General features: G+C 41.6%; 1 long non-coding RNA gene across 2 annotated transcripts in view; it reads left to right on the top strand.

The window, feature by feature from the left end:
* LOC115839965 (uncharacterized) overlaps nt 1–14,481 on the top strand; it is a 32,280-nt gene that overhangs the window by 14,263 nt on the left and 3,536 nt on the right. Inside the window, exon 4 of one of the 2 annotated variants that reach the window (XR_009560559.1) lies at nt 628–3,776. The exons of the other annotated variant lie outside the window; for it this stretch is intronic. This is a non-coding gene — a long non-coding RNA (uncharacterized lncRNA). Of the gene's footprint in view, nt 1–627; nt 3,777–14,481 lie in introns of those variants that run through there. 2 annotated transcript variants of the gene reach the window in all.

Below are 14,481 nucleotides of genomic sequence, written 5' to 3'. Positions count from 1 at the left end.
CTCTCCAGCCATCTCATCTATGTTCCAGGCTGGCAACAGATGAGGAAGAATAAACACATAAACACTTAATAAGGAGACTTCACCCAGAAATGCTGCACAGTATTCTCACACCTCTATGGCAAATACCCCGACATCTGACTCAGTAAACTGTTCATGAGAATAGGAAATGTCATCTTTTAACTGGACTGCAATGCACCAACTAAAAATTTGGAATCTCTTACTAAAGGAAAAGGAGAGATTAGGTTGAGTGAAGAAATTTGCATTCCCTGCCACGGTCTTAACATAAATAATATCATGATGATTTAAAGATGTTATATCTCTTCATAATACTTTGAATTCTGTTAAAGATAAAGCACATAAAAACCTTAATAAAAAAAAGTAAAACCTAGTTCAATCAGTATAGTGAATCATCAGAATTTAAATAGATTCATAGTGTCAGCAGTGCACAGATGGGCTGCATTTGAGCAGAGGTTGCTTGGAAGGATGCAGAATACTCAGGAAGCAACCACTTCTTTTCCCTGTCATTGGGAAACGGGTAAAAGCAGAACTTGGAGGAAGATGATGAGAGAGGGTGTCTTATGGGCTGGCTGGGACATAGGGTAGAGATAGTATCTACTCTTTGAACAGTTGTGGTCATGAAGATCTGGAAAGTGCATATCAGATCTGCGTGTTTGACTGTGGAATTCAGTGCTGGAGGACAGAAAGAAGCAGAAGGTAAGGTTCCTGTCCCAAAAGGCGTTTCCATTTAGGCTGGGAAACAAGTTCAATAAATCCTTCAACTTTTCATGTATTCAGTATACAAGAGCTCTCAATACAGTGCTAGAAGACAATCCACAAGTCGGTGTGTGATTTTTTTTTTCCAGTCAAATGCATAGACGATTGGTGCTGTAAGTGATTGCATGTGTTCTGCTGATGAGGCAGTAAGAGTGTAACTAAAGGAGGAAGAGGTTTGAAAAGGAGTGGGTAAGGAAATCCAGATTGCAGATTGGGGAGTTAACATTTATCGAGCTCTGCTCTGTGTCAGGCACTTTGTCAGGTGCTTTATGTAATCTGTGGGATAATTACTGTTATTCCATTTTTCAGATGAGGAGTCTGAGGCTCACATCAGTAATTTCTTACGGTTGAGCAGCCAGCCAGGAGAGAGAGCAGAATTTGAATGCAGGTCTGTCCCAAAATATAAGCTGTTTCCATTACAGAATTCCACCCCGGATAGGAGTTGGGGTGGGACAGTGTTGTATGAATGTGTTGGCATCCAAGCCTCACTAGCTGGGAGGTTCTGGATGAGGTCACGTGTATATACTCAGATTTCACTAGCTCAAAGTCTGTATCACTCATTCAAGAATTCTGACTTTCACCCAGTGAATCCATCTGCACTACTACCCGCATTGGCCTCTTCCATCTGGGAAAACTCGCCCTCACTGACCTTGACTGCTCCATGCAGAACCCCCCCGCCCCACCATGATTCTCTCGGTCCTGAGAGTTCAGCAGTTTTTTTTACTGTCAGAAGCCACAGTGATTCCATGACATAGCAGGGTTGATTGATTCACTCGAATATTTATCAGGGGCTCTGTGAGATGGAGAGGTGAGCTAGAGCTCTGAACCTGGCTCTGACACAGAGGCAGGTGTTGGTTTAGTGAGAGGAGGCCGACAATAAGCATGATAATTGCTAATTGTGGTAAATGCTATTAAGAAAATAGACGGAGCAATGCGATAGGAAATAATGACAGGCAGTGGGAGGGTGTTAGGGCTTCGAAGGAGACAGCCATTTCTTTTCATAAAGCCAGTTTATTTTTTTTAACTCCTTGGAGCAATCATTCATATCAGGGTAGCTGGGCCAATATAAAATGAAGCAGCAGTTATGATGCCTTCCCTGGAGCCATCATTCCCCTCTAAATCCCACGCACAGTGCAGAATCCTACCAACCTCTCCTTCGTCCCTCCAATGGTTCTGAAACTTGGCTAAGTTATCAGAATCACTGGGAGATCTTTCAGAATACCTGGGCTCTGCCTTTAGAGACTAGAGTTAGTTGGTTTGGGATGGGTTTCAGGCATGAATTTTAAAGTTCCCAGGTGATTCTAGTATGTAGGCAAGAGTGCAAATCACTGGTCAGAGCAGTGGTTCTCAAACCACTTGAGCATCAGAATTGTCTAGAGGGACTAGTCATTGCTCTGCTGCCTCGTTTCCATTGCCTGGCCCAGGGTCATGGCCTGGGTGCCTCAAGAAACTCACAGTGGCTCCTGATTTTACGATGTGTGGTTCTCATACTTAGGGCAGTGACTCTCAACCTTTAATGGGCATATGAATCATCTGGGGAACTTGTTAAAATGCAGTTCTGAGTGGTTGCCAGTGGCTGGGGCGGGGATGGGGCGAGAAGGAGATGGGGAGTTGTTTTCATGGGTACAGAGTTTCAGTTTCGCGGGATGGAAAGACTTCCGGGAATTGGTTGCACAAAAATGTGAATATACTTAACACTACTGAACTGTACACTTTAAAAAACAGTTAAGATGGTAAATTCTGTGTTATGCATATTTTAGCGCAGTTATTTAAAAGTGCAGATTCAGTAGGTCTGGGGCAGGGCCTGAGTGTCTGCAATTCTTATAAGCTCCGAAGTGGTTCCGGTGGGAACGCAGTTGCAGAAGCAAGGGTTCAGGGTGCATCAGGATTACCTGGGGGACTTGATTTAATGTAGGCTCTTCATCCTCATCTCCGAGATCTTGATTCAGCATGCCTGAGATGGGGCTCAGGTGTAGCTGCTCTAAACGCCCCACTTTAAGAAATAATCTTCCATGGGCTTCACTTCCAAAGGTGAGATAGATTATTTACAGATGCAAAACTGAGTCTGGCATTTTATTTCATGTTTGAAATAAGAGTTTCTGTATGTTTCACAGCTTTATAAAGTGCAGTGGCTTCCCTAGTTCAGCGGGCTAGGAATGGAAAAGACCTTCAGCTGCAAGAGGGACTGGCCCCCAGAGTCCAGGGTCGTTGGTAGGCGCTGGGTTGATGACTGTCATGGAGCTCCTGGAATAGCGTGTCCCCCAGCTGATCAAACCTCAGGGCCCCGCAGTATGCGATGCCTGACTGGGTGTTCAGCAGGCCTCCTGTCCTATCACCAAACCGCCCCCACCCCAGCCCATCTCCAGTTCAGAGCAAGACCCAACAGCCAACCAATCCAGACCTACTCCTGGCAAGTCTATGGAGCCCCAGAATCATGCAGAGCTCTAACAGTTACTATTAACATGCGTTTGCTCTATGGCAGCACCCTAGCCCCATCATCTCATGTAATCCTCTCAACACCCTGTGAGGTATTTGCTGTTATTATCACCATTTTATGGGTGAGGAAATAGAGACTCTGCTAAGTTGAGTAACTTACCCAAAGTCATAGGGCCAGTATGTGACAGAGCCAGGATTTGAAACCAGCTTTGTCTGGCAAAGATGCCCAGACTCTTTACACTATGGAGAATCGCTTTCCATGGGCCCGGAATTTGGGCCAAGAGTAGACTGCAGCTCAGGAGCACTAATTAGCATAAGAGCTGTAACCTGTATGCCTACGGAGAGCCCTCCATTCAAAGTACGCTTCTCCACGTGGTGGAGAGCCCTCCATTCAAAGTACGCTTCTCCACGTGGTGATCATTTTGCGTTGTGCAAAAATACCAGGGCACTCTGTTGTACACCTGAAACTAATATTGTAAGTCAATTATACTTTAATAAACAAACGAAAACAAAGTGAAACTAATACAATATTGTAAGTCAATTATGCTTCAATAAACAAAACCAAAGTGAACTAATATAACATTGTAAGTTGATTATACTTCAATAAACAAACAACAAAGTACACTGACTGTCTTCAACACATGGCTGTCCACAGCAGAATTTCTATTTAGAGTAATTCGCGCTAAGGGGTAAATAAGGCTTAGCTTTCCTAGCAAGTAACATTTTGAAAAGAGTAACTTATTAACCTAAATGGGTCCATGGTTGATAGAAAGTGTAAGAGAAATTCATGGGGGAGTGTGCTGGGGGATGAGTATGGAGGGACTTTCCTTTAGATAAGATCTTTGAAACTGAAAGGGACCATATGTCATCTGGTCCCATTTTTCGTTGTTTAAAGATGACTTTACATAAAGCAAATTGACGATCGAACATGTTGGTTTGTTTGTTTGTTTTAATTTATTTTTGGCTGTGCTGGGTCTTCGTTTCTGTGTGAGGGCTTTCTCTAGTTGTGGCGAGCGGTGGCCACTTTTCATCGCAGTGTGTGGGCCTCTCACTATCGCAGCCTCTCTTGTTGCGGAGCACAGGCTCCAGATGCGCAGGCTCAGTAGTTGTGGCTCACAGGACCAGTTGCTCCGCGGCATGTGGGATCTTCTCAGACCAGGGCTCGAACCTGTGTCCCCTGCATTGGCAGGCAGATTCTCAACCACTGCGGCCACCAGGGAAGCCCATCGAACATGTTTTAATATAGATTCTCCCATGTCAGTTTACACAACTTTTTTTTTTTTTTTTTTTTAGCGTTACTTGGGCCTCTGACTGTTGTGGCCTTTGCTGTTGCGGAGCACAGGCTCCGGACGTGCAGGCTCAGTGGCCATGGCTCACGGGCCCAGCCGCTCCGCGGCATGTGGGATCTTCCCGGACCGGGGCACGAACCCGTGTCCCCTGCATCGGCAGGCAGACTCAACCACTGTGCCACCAGGGAAGCCCCACAACTTTTTTCATCTAAGCCCCTCCCCTCCCCCTGTTCTAAACAGGAATTGCAGGTGAGATGATTAGAACGCATGTCTAAATATGGACTGAGCATTTATTGAGCATCGATTTGCCAGATTCTGTGCTGGAATTACAAAAATGAAAATAAAATGCATGATTCCAAGAAACTCACACTGTCCTGTGTAGATGTAATTGTCTTGGGTGCTGAGGCAGCTCAGAGGGGGAAGCAGTACAACACTGGAAGGGACAGTTTAACTGAGTCTTGAAGGATGGCAGGCTTACGAGTTTACCAGGCCAGCAAGCAGGGGCAAGAACCTTCTAGGCAGAGAGCCAAAGAAGGGCACCTGAAAGCTCACAGCAAATGGTTCTCCCTGGAGCTGAGGGGCGTGTGAAGAAGCAGCAGGATGTAGTGTTCGACCAGGTGGCAGGGCCAGAGAAGTGTTAGGGAGAAATGAAAGTGTGACTGTAAGAGGCATTAGCAGAGGTGTGTAGGCTGGATGAGCCGGAGGCCGCTAGGATGGCCACACAGCCCCACAGGCCTGGGACTCCAAGGGCCCCAGAGGAAGGGAAGGCAGACTCGGGGATGCTGGGACTCACTTTCTCAGAGCTCTCATAGTAGTGCTTTGTAGAACCTGATCCTCTCATCTGAGATCTTAGCTTCAACAGCGATGCCAGAGAAATACCAAAAAAAGATATAAATACCCAGCTGCAAGAATTTGGATCTGAAAGGAATAATAATCTTAACAAGTAGTAGACGTATTAAAGTACTAACGCTCCTGAAGTGAGGTTGGAGTAAGTTAAGGCCCCTCCCTAGATCGCTACTGGCTGTTTCTGCAGGAGCTAATAATGACCGTCAGGCAGGTGTCACTGCAGCACTTGGTACGTGCAGCACCCTGCCAGCACCTGCTCACCTCTTTACAAGCATTAACTCTCTCCACTGCTCCTTCCAGCTTCCTCTCAGCCAAACACGCTGTCTGGGCAGCACGCTGTCTTTGCAGGCTTCCTGGCAATCTCCATGCGACCGTGAGGTTAGGGCGGCCTGATTCCTGTTTGCCCAAACATAGGAGAACACAGTGTTTTTTTTCCAGCCTGTTTTTCAACTACTGATATGTGGAGAAGTAGGAAGCTTTCCTCCCACCCAGTGCTCCAGCAACACACACACACACACACACACACACAATGAACCACAATAGCACAACATTTAGAAATAGACTTTTCTATGTTATTTGGCTCTCTGAATAGCCTTTCCTGCATATAGAATGACAGAGTGTTTGTTACATTCAACACTGAAGTTGAAGAAACTGAACCCCAAGTAGGTTCAGTAACTTGAATCTGGTCATACAGCTAGTTAGTGGCAAAGCTGAAATCAGACACATCTAACTCTTAGCCAGCACTTTTCCATTATACCTCTTCCTAGCTCCCTCTCAAGCCATTTAAAAAAGAAATATATGAGGACTTCCCTGGCAGTCCAGTGGTTAAGACTCCACTGCAGGGGACACAGGTTCAGTCCCTAGTAGGGGAACTGAGATCCCACATGCTGTGCCACGTGGCCAAAAAATTAAAAAATAAAATAAATTCAAAAAGAAATATCTGGAGAAGCAAAAGATCCATGTAGAACTAATCATTCAATAATCAACCATACTGGTCCCTTGATTAACGATATTAAGTAAAATTCCCCTGAAACATAGGGAAAGTTTCTAGTGAACCATAGTTGTTTGGTTAGATATTTCTTTGATCCCTGCAGGCATCCGTAAAGAAATGGCCTGGAGGAAAGCAAAATTTCAATCAAAAAAAGGAATCTTTTAGGCAGAGAGAACTCCTGCCAATCTGAGCATTTAAGCCTCCAAAAATAGTATCACATAATTGATGTTACGAGTGTGTACAGCTCAGGAGCCCAGGAATCTGCATATACTTTATAAATATTAAGATATTTCCAGAAAACTGAAACCAGATCATGAGGAATATACTCTCATATTTTATATACATGCAGCACAAAATTCACATCCCTGACGTTAACCTAAAATCTGTGTAGCAAACCATCCTTTTACCAAAATTACTTTGCTCGGAATCTAATCCAACTGAGAAGAGGGTGCCTGAAGCCTCAGAGGGGAAGACATTCATCCTCTGAAAACCAGGTAAACAGAGGATGCTAAAACTGGAAAAGAAGGTTACCAGGTCAGGGTCTTTGCATTTCATTCTCTATCTTGCCATGTTTCAAAAAGAGGATTTTTAGCCACTGGGAGACATGTTCCAGGATCAGAGAAAATTTAACTATCTGCCTTTTGAAAATTATGATGATATGGTTTTATATATCCTGATTTTCTGCCACCACCAGGATTAGATTTAGTTTTTTAATTTATCTGAATTGTGGTACATCCTAATTAACTAGGTTTCAGATCTTGGCGGGGGTGGGGTTTGTACTAAGAAGATGTACATCATCTCAAGAAGAATGTCCCAGCTGCTATTTGGACCCAGCCGTTCTACTTCCAGGAATTTGGTCTAAGGAAATATTTCAGAAGGGAAAAATGCTCACCATGCAGAGATGTTTATAATCAACTTCATGATAGCAAAAAGCAGGAATGAGCAACAATTAGACAATGGTTAAATAAACAATGATAGCAATTCAGTTTGAATATTTTGTAACCATTGAAAATGATACATAGAAAAGCATATAAGAAACAATCGCATGAGTATTATACCTCATAATTTTATACTTTAGAGTTTACAGATTGTGTTTATACTACATTATCTCACTTATGCTTCATCATAGCCTTGTGAAATAGAAGCAGTTCTCTCCATTTGCTGACAGAAAAACAGACTAGTGGAGCTAACATGGTTTGTCTCGGATCACTCATGAAGTATTCAACACATTGATCACAACAATTTAAAAACCATAGGCGTATAGATCAAGATTTGAAAGACCAGAAAACAAGTTGCAAATAGTTGCTCTGTTAAAATGGAGTGTTCTTCCTCTGTGAGTGTGTGTGTTGGGGGTGGGGGGGTTGCAGGTTTGTTTTGTTTGTTTGTTTGTTTTGGTAAAACTCCTTTAAACACTGAATACTTCTAAGATTATTTATCCTAATCATTGATGCCAAGTTCTTCAGCTTCCTTATTAGACATCAGAATCTTGAGATTACCTATGACGGGTTGTCTTTGCTTTTTGCAGATACACACTAAATCATATTCATGGCCTGCATTCTCATACAGACAGGAAGGTTCTCTGGGATGGCCAAACAAGTGGCTTTTACATGTCGCCCACCTACTATGTCCGCAACTCCAGTGCTGCCATGGCCACAGGGGAGCCCATTCCCACTGAATCTTGCTTGAGACATTCGCTTATATACCCACTAAAGTAGTTCCTCTCTGAAAATCAAGTCCTTGAGTCCTTCAGGGTTGGAAGTTTCCAGAGCTGCTTTCTGGAAAGGTGTCCTGTAGCCAGAGTGATTTGGTAGATACACATGATCAAGCTTTCAGCTTGTGTCCCTGGTTTAATATGACAAATCTCTCATCCCCAATATTTTGTTCCCTTTGTTTCTCTTTGTTCTCTTTGAGTCTCAGTGTCTTTTCCAGGACATAAACATTCTCCATTGGGAATGTTCATTCTAATTCAAACATCTCCAAAGCTGGAACAAGTAGCACATAAGACAGGATCAGGATTCTCCTTGTCAACACAGAAACGGACATCACTCCCATGGAGATCATCCCTAGAAACGGACATCACTCCCATGGAGACCATCCCTTTTCTCGTACAGCAGGAACAATTTCTGTTGGAAAGTCATCTTTAAAGGATTACCGCCTGGCTGCAACTTGATTGTAAACACAAATATGACCAGAGGAACTGAAATCCCCAAATAGTTTTCAGTTATCAGTGGGCATCCAGGGGATACAGTGTGTACAGCGTGTGTGTGTGTGTGTGTGTGTGTGTGTGTGTGTGTGTTTAAATTCTCATATCTTAAGGACACAGAGTACTTTCAGAGATCCAAGTTTGAAAACCATCACTCTAACCCCGCAGCCTTTGGGGCTGTGGGGTTAGAGCGATGGTTTCTCTCTCTCCTCCCTTTCAGGATCAAGCTTTCTGGAAGAATTGTCCAAACACATCATCTCCACTTCTTTCTCTGAAGCATTCTGGCTTCAGGCCCTGCCACTCCACTGACTCTGTCCTTCCAGAAACACCTTTGGAGGAATCAATGGGCACAGCCCTTACGTTGTCACGTACACTGTCCCTGGGGCATCCACCTGCAATGACAGATGGAAATTGGTGATAAGTAACCCACTCCCACCCTTCACATGGGACAGCTCTGAGGTGCATATTCTTCACTGTTTCTAAGATTCCTCCCCGCCTTGTCCCGAAAGATTAAACTTTAGTTGCCTGTAGGGTGACTTACTTGACAATATACCCTCTTGTTTTCTTCTCTTCCTCATTTCCTTACCACCGTTTCTTAGGATCATCCCCCAAATAAACGGCTTGCATTCAAGTCCTTGTTTCAAGATCTGCTCTGGGACAAACCCCAAGTAAGACTCAGTATTTCTTCTGGGAAGTAGTTACTTCTTTGGGATGCAGAGACGTGGGGCTACCAGTCCTCCCATTGGCTGAACCCAAGCAGAAGGCAGGAAACGTGGGTGACACAGTGTGCATACGAGGCTCAGCCTCTAAAAGGATGGAGCAGCACAGAGGAGGTTGGGGGAATGCCTCTGGAGGAAATGGGGTGCAGGAAATAAGACATAACACAGCACCATTACAGGCAGACAGGCTAGCCTACCATGCTGCTTTGATGGAATTCCTTGTGGCCATTGGGTTATGTGGAGCCCTAGGACTTATTAGGCCTACATGTATTTCCTGATTTTTCTATAATAGATACACTTTACTTTTGCAAGAGGCATAAAAACTTAAGACAATATATATCAAAAGATAAAAATCATGCTTTTAAATGAGATACGTCTTTATAACAATTACACATCATAAACATGTGACTCAGAAGAGCCTAAAAGTCTAATCTGGTCTTCATTTGGGGCCCATTGTGATTAACCCCGGGCACTGTAATTAGAATGGCAGTATCTCTATGTAATAGTTATCTCAGTGTTTCAGTTTAGGGCCCAGATGAGAAAACGAGCAAAACTAGTAATATTGTCATTACATTGCTGAACAAGATCCATTACAAAAGCCATGTAGAGTATGTGAAAGTTCTGGTTAGGGGAAGCAACAGCAAAATATAATTTCAGTTCTAGTTCACTTTTAAATATATTTTGTTTAATTCTTCAGGAGAGACAAATTTAAATGTCTGGTCACTGAAGGAGAAAGAGCAAGGAGAAAACAACACAAAGGATATTTGTTAGGATACATGTTGTCAGCCCCTTCTCCCCTCAAAAGAGTCGTTCTTTCTTTCTTTCTATTTTTTTTTTTACTTTTGGTTCAACCAATGTCAGAATTCCTAGCAAGAATCAGGTAGGATTTTACTCTTTTAATAACGTGGTTTATTCCTCTGTTCATGACACGACCCCCATAGTAGATTTTTATCTCGCTGTGATTATCTCCCATTAGGACTCTGGAGCACAAGGAAAAATCACGAGCATCGTTAACATTGGTCTGGGCTAGAGAAATGCTTTTGGCTTTTTTAAAATTGTGGTAAAATATATATAAGTGAAATTTACCATTTTAAATTTAGCTGTACAGTTGACTAGCATTAACTACATTTACAAAGTTGTGCAACCATCACCACTATCCATCTCCAGAACTTTTTCATCTTCTCCAACTGAAACTCTGTACCCATCAAGCAAAAACTCCCCATTCCCTACCCCTACTGCCACCCCAGCCACTGGAAACCACCATTCTACTTTCTGTCTCTATGAATTTGACAGTTCTATGTACCTCATATAAGCGAAATCATACAATATTTATCCTTTTGTGTCCGGCTTATTTCACTTAGCATCATGTCTTCAGGGTTCATCCCTATTGGAGCTTGTGTCAGAATTTTCTTCCTTTTTAGGGCTGAATACTATTCTATATTTTAATATATGCCACATTTTGTTTATCCGTTCATCTGTCGATGGACACGGTTTTTCCACTTTTCAGTTATTTTGAATAATGCTGCTGTGAACATTATTATGTACAAATATCTGTTTGTGTATAAAAATATCCAAGTTCCTGCAGATTTGATTTTTAATAGATTCTTAACCCATACAGCATGTGTGATGTGTATTTAAACCTTATCAAGAGGCTTTCCTTTTGAGAGCTTATAGAGTTCCAGAGACTTTACAAAGAAATATTTTTCTAATTTTGAAATATAGTTAGAAAATAGGTGTAAACAAGGAGAGAGGCTTAACACAAAGGAAATAAAAGTGCAGCTTAATGACAGGATGTAAATATCAAATACCACAACCTCTGTAATACATCCTGCATTTCTCCTTTTATAGATATTTGTTTTAGTTTCCTGGAACTGAACATAAACAGATGAAAACGTGGGGGGCTGAGTTGGTTAGAGTGCTCTTAGAATGATACTTAACTCTAGTGAAAATTACTTAACACTGATTTAAACTCTTTGAAGTTACTTCTTTGGGTTTCAGGAAACTTAATTTTCTTGCTTAAAAATGGACTTTAAAAAAAAAATCTATTTAGGAACTCACATAGCTGCCACCTCTGGCATCTAGAAACTTTGAAAGAGATTTTATTTTAGCTTCAAATACCACGAGATTTTTTTTTTCTTCACAACCTGAGTGGTTTGCTATAAACACAGCAAGCACATTAACCCTGTCAGAGGGCGAGATAAGACAGAACAGATGGTCCATTGCACGTCAGCCCACATGACCCCAAAAGGTGATTCTTATTTTGAAAACCAGGCAGAGGAGATGTTTAGTGGAGGAAGTATGTAGCTCAAGCAAGCTTTTTAGCTGTAAGCTGCTGGCAGTAGTCCTTGTAGCTACAAGCTCGGGCTGTTGCTAGGTAACCATTTTGAAATGGACATCTAGCAACTATTAACTGCCGTCCTCCTTATCTGCTTCATTATTCCAGGAACAGACCTGCAATTCCTAAATCCTGTTTAACATCAAATGTCGGGGGTGGTGGTGGGGTGGAGAGAGAGAGATTTTAGACTATTAGTGCCTACTTATGGAAATACCTGAAAGAAAAGCAACAATGCCAGTCGTGAATGACTATTTTCTTAATAGTTCTACTGTTTTAGACCACATACTTACCACCTTCCAACCAACATGTTAGTGTTTTTATTTTGTGTTGCTTCACATTTTAATTTATTTTTATTTATTTATTTTTGCCTTTTATTTTATTATTTTTTTAAAATCTTTTTTCAGTTTTATTGAGGTATAACTGACAAATATTGTATATTTAAGGTGTACAATGTGATGGTTTCATGTGAATATACATTGTGAAATGATCACCACAATCAAGTTAATTAGCATTCATTACCTCACATAGTTACCTTCTTTTTTTCACTTCTTCTCCCCTCCCCCCTCCCCACCTCCACTCTGGCAACCACATGTTTGTTTTCTGTATCTGAGTCTGTTTCTGTTTAGTTATGTTTCTTCATCTGTTTTGTTTTTTAGATTACACTTATAAGTCACATCATATGGTATTTGTCTTTGTCTGACTTATTTTACTTAGTGTAATACCCTCTAGGTCCATCCACGTTGTAGCAAATGGCAAGATTTCATTCTTTTTTGTAGCTGAATAATGTTCCATTGTATATATATATACCACATCTTCTTTATCCATTCATCTACCAATGGGCATTTAAGTTGCTTCCATGTCTTGGCTATTGTAAATAATGCTGCAATGAATATAGGCATGCATATGTCTTTTTGAATTACTCTTTCTGTTTTCCTTTGAAAAATACCCAGAAGTGGAATTGCTGGATCATATAGTAGTTCTATTTTTAGTTTTTTGAGGAACCTCCATAGTGTTCTCCATAGTGGCTGCACCAGTTTACAGCCCCACCTCACTGTGGGGTGGGAGGATCAGAGTTAAGGTTGCTTTAATTTTTAAAGGTTATACTTCTTAACATTTCTCCCCAAATCCAGTAAGTGTGTAATTTTGATATAAAGGAAACAAAAGCTAAATTTATACTGTCATTCAGCTCATTTTAAAAACTCTTCTGTGAGGATAATGAGTTCATGTGAATTATGTTCCTGATCAATTATTGCTCCATTCAAGGGCATAATCTTTTTGTGAGCAAGAGTCCACTTTATCCCCCCCGCTTCATTGTCTAGAGTTAGGTGCTTAAGGAGACATCAGAGTGTCTTAGAAGGAGAGTTATATATTGAAAAGTTATGTACCATCACTTTGTGAGGGATTCAGGGATTTGTGGAAGAGTAAAAGCCAGGGAGGAAAAGATACAAGTAAACTCTATATTAGTTGGGATTAGATTCCTTTGTGACAGGAAATTCAAAATAAGAGTGGGTAAAGCAAGGCAGAAGTTTCTTTTTCATTCCATGTAAATTTAGCTGGTATGGTGGCTCCAAAGTCATGAAAAGAAGATGGGTTTCTTCTTTTTGTTTCCATCATCATCAACCTTGTGGTCCAAAATCAGTGTTCCCACTGGGCATCGTGTCCTGTTCTACCCAGTAGGAAAGAAGAAAAGTGAGAAGGGCATCCCCTCCCTTTAAGGACACTCCTGGAAGTTTCACATCCCCCTTCCAACTAGACCACAATGTTCGTGGACAGTTTCTTTTGCCTGTAGTCTGACAGATTCCACTCATTTCCAAAGTTACTTAGGTTAACACTTGATCCTCCCACCCCCCCAGTGAGGTTGCTTCATGCATTTATAATACAGATAAATTGTTTTGTCACATTCTGCATTCCATCTCAGGATCGCTCACCCTCCTAAATGATTTATAAATTTGCATATATTAAGATTCATTCTTTGTGCTATAAAATTCTATGGTTTTGTTACATATAATTTTAAATATTAATAAAATATATTTAATGTTATTTTAAATATATCTAATAATTTAGTATTTTAATATCATTTGAATATAAACAATAGCAAATAGTCTGCCTAGGGTTGCACAGCTGTTAAGTGGCAGAGCTTGAAATCAAAGCCAGATGAGTGAACCTCCAAAGCCCCCATTCCTTCTGCCATGCCATTTTCTTCTTCTGAGAATCTTAACTCTGAATCTTCTCGTATGATAGGGAAAACTTAAGCTTTCCATGTGTAGAGTTGCTTGCTCTTTCCCATATATTGGCTTAATACTTTCTAGATATCAGGTCAGGTCTGGAGAGTGACTATGGAAGGGTTTGTTTTTAGAATTGCCAAGTGCCACTGGATGAAGATAGCACATTGACAACTGATTTGATAGTAGATCAATGAAAGGGCACAGGCCAGTCAAAGCTGTGGATGGGGCCTCATTAATGGTCAACTGTAAAATTTCGTTCCATTTCCCCTTGTTGTTTTAATATTTTGGACCTGTCAGTACCTATTTGCAATCTCTGCTACCTCCAGCTGCCCAACAACTAGCTGATACTTCTGTTTATCCATCCCTCGCTGTCTCATTACCCTGCTGTGCCCTCTCACCTCGCACTTTGTAATATACTCAGTAAAGTTGCTCCCCTTCTGTTGATCATGGATGATGGCTGTGGAGGCTGAAAGAAGGTGGAACTGGTTCAGTGGCAAAGGAAGGACATGAGCGTTGTGTCACAAGTTTGCAGTCCAAGGAGGAAAACAACTGCCCTTTTCGTAGAAACTCAGCTAAAATTCAAAATGAACCCACTGTATTTTTCTCTTCCCTGACCTGCCACTCCAATGTGGTATGTGGTGAGGACCATTCATTTTCCTCCCT

Source organism: Globicephala melas, chromosome 21 (assembly GCF_963455315.2).
Source record: "Globicephala melas chromosome 21, mGloMel1.2, whole genome shotgun sequence".
Classification (NCBI taxonomy): Eukaryota; Metazoa; Chordata; class Mammalia; order Artiodactyla; family Delphinidae; genus Globicephala; species Globicephala melas.
This window is presented reverse-complemented; position numbering and strand designations above follow the sequence as displayed.